Below are 3,239 nucleotides of genomic sequence, written 5' to 3'. Positions count from 1 at the left end.
CTCTATTTATCTTCATTATCTCCAGAGAGAAGGTATGCAGACATGAAAGCCAATGAAAGGTTTACTGTTCCTTTCTCCTTCCAAAGGAAATTTTTTAAATGGTTTCTTTCAGAAAAATTTGGCCTATGGTCCCTTTGTGACTTTCATTAAATTAAAATTAGGATAGAGAACTGATTCAGTGACAATACAATGCCAAAGGCAAGTTTGTACTGATTCAAAAAACAGAGTTTTCAGTGTTGAGGAATTTCTGCATGTTGCTAGTAGTGGATGACACATAGGGAAAGCTGGCACGTCCTTCCATTCTAGTGCCTAATCTCTTCTCATGGGATGCCTAGGTATTCCCTGAGGTCATGACTCCGGAGGCTGGAAGTTTGGTTTGAGGTCTTGAGAGTAGCCTGGTGAGCACTGGTTCTCAAGAGATTGGTACCTTCCTCTAGGGTGTGGTTGCCAGATTTAGCAAATAAAAATACAGGAATATTACTTAAATACGAATTTCAGAGAAACAAAAAAAAAATATTTTTTTAGTAAAAGTGTGTCCCAAATGTTGCATGGGGCATATTTATACTACAATTATTTGTTTCTCTGAAATTCAAATTTAACTAGGCATCCTCCATCTAATCTGGCAACCCTACTCTGGGGAGCTTTTTTATAATTTGTGGAGGGAATTTTTGTCATCACAGTGATGGAGGAGCAGGGATGCTAGATGTTGTACATGTACTGAACACTCTTACACAACAGAGAATTGTCCCATAGCCATATGACTTCTGAATATCCCATTGGACATTCATGAAAACAGTATTTCAAGATAGTTTCAAATGTACAATGAATTTAACATGCAGTGCAATCTTAGAAGTCAGAATGCAATACCTATGTAAACTCAGGGATGATTTTAGTTTGTTTTGTTCAGTATATTACCAACAGCTGTTCATTGTTCCAGAAAATCATATCACCTGTGGCAAACAATGCTTGCGGTATTTGAGTTGCCAATATATCACAGCTGAATTATTAGTAGCTGTCACCATCATAGTGATTATATGTGTGTGTGCTAGTACCAAATTCTTCATTATTCTTGTAGTATTACTGAGCCCACGTTCTTACATATTAAAATATTTTACTATAAGTAACATTCCCTTTATTTCTCTTTTACATTAAAATTAGGGCATTATATATTTTGTTCAAAATATTTGGATAGATAATGTCACCTGTGATTTTTATGTCAGACTAGTAAGGGGGCTTGGGTCTGATAGGGTTGATACCAACTGCTGGAGGGACCTGGTACCTCAGATTTGTCTACCATTCCACATAGGAAGACTCCAGCGGGGGGAAAAACTTAAGTGGAAGAGAAGTTTTCAAATTCTGGAGGAAAAATCAAAATGGCCCAAATGCAAACATATTGTAACCTCTTCATCTCTTTTTTCCCACCTCTCTAAAGGCCTTAGAGAAGCATAGAAATTGAAATTTGATTCTCTTTTGAGTGTTTTTAGTGTTATTTTCTTCCCCTAAGCTTTTGAACGCTAATTACTTCATTGGGTATTAGATCCATTTCTTTGCATTAATCAAGTTATATTTTTTGAGTCCTGACATATCTAAATGGAAAAGAAATTCAAACCCTGAAGCTGCTGAGGCTTTATTAATACCAATACTTCTATCAGCATAAGTAATGATAATGTTGATTAGGGCTTTAAAAAAATCTATTTCTGAGTGAATACACTGTCTTGCCAACTAGAGGACAGACCTAGATCCTGAAGCTGTCCAAACATAATGATTATAATCCACATTCTAGGCTATTAAGCAATTTGTCTGGCAATTAAATTTCTATATGGTTCCTTGAAGCACCATTATCATAATAAATAGCACCGGGTAATTGATGGTAGATATGCTGTCCTAGGAAGAAGAAGGGGAAAAGAATGGATGCTAGTGACAAACAGAGGGTGACAGGGAGGAAGGGCAGCAATGAACCAGGGTGATCCAGTTATCGATTGCTGTGTAATAAACTCCCCCCAAATTAGTGGCTTAAAACAATAGCCAATTTAATTATATCTCATAATATTGGGGATCAGGAATTCAGGAAGGGTTCCAGTGGGCAGTTCTTCTGATCCATGTGGTATTTACTAGAGTCACTCAGGGGTATTCAGCTGGAGGGTGGTCTGGTATGGAAATTTCAAGATGTCTTCATTCACATGTCTAAAGTCAAGGAGAGTTAGAGGTGAGGCTTGGCTGGGCTTCTTGTCTTCTCCATGTGATCTTTTCTTCAGGATAATTGAGCTGCTTACATGGTGGCTCAGGCTTACGAAAGTGACTATTCCCTGAGCTGTGAGGTGGAAGCAGCTGGTCTTTTGGCCCAGAAACTAGTGCAGCATCATTTCTGCTGCACTCTATTATTCATAGGAAAGTAAAACAGATCTCACCTCTCAAGAGGAAAAGGATCAAAGAATTTGAGGTCATCTTTCTTCAGCCCCACCAGATGTGAAGGTAAAAAAGATGATAAGCAGATTGATGGACACACCTCAGACCATTCCAAGATGCAAAGTACCATGTTCTTGCGGGAAAGAGATTGTGCAAAGAGACAGAGGGAAATGGCCCCATGCAAGATGAACAAGGGGGGGTCAGCAGAGGTACTGCCACTGTGGTCCTGAAGAAGCCTGACGATGGGTTAAATTTACAATGTCATGTAACATGATAGCATCATGCTAACTAATACAAAAAGTACAGCAGGCTAAGATGTTGAAATATCATACCATGCACATTTTATTTCTGCAAGGTTACTTTCCAAAGGTCCTCTTCACAGTGAGGAAAGAACACAGCAGACAAAAGATGACAGTCTCATTTGGACTTCTAAACTAAGTTTACAAAGTCAATTCACACAAGAATGTGAGTCAGGTATTAAATGAGCCTGAACTTGGGAGACTCAAAGAGTGGAGGTTATAAAATGGACCTCAGAATAGGAAGAGGAAAGATATGACTGCTTTGTTGAGAGCTGGGAGATGTTACTCCATTCGCACAGCTATGAACCTTTTATATGTGAATATTGCAAAGACCCGAAATATCTGGGTCAGGGAAAAGAGTCCTTTATTGATATAACCAGATCGACAGCCAGAACAACATTGCAGTGCCAGTTCCCGACATCTAGCCCTGCAGGAGATGTGATGAGAGTCATGGAGTGTTTTTACAAGGCTGCCAAGGGACAGAGAATAATGTATTTTCTCTGTTTATATACAGGAGAGAAGCAACTGCCTCCC

This window comes from Microcebus murinus, chromosome 11 (assembly GCF_040939455.1).
Source record: "Microcebus murinus isolate Inina chromosome 11, M.murinus_Inina_mat1.0, whole genome shotgun sequence".
NCBI classification, from domain to species: Eukaryota; Metazoa; Chordata; class Mammalia; order Primates; family Cheirogaleidae; genus Microcebus; species Microcebus murinus.
This window is presented reverse-complemented; position numbering follows the sequence as displayed.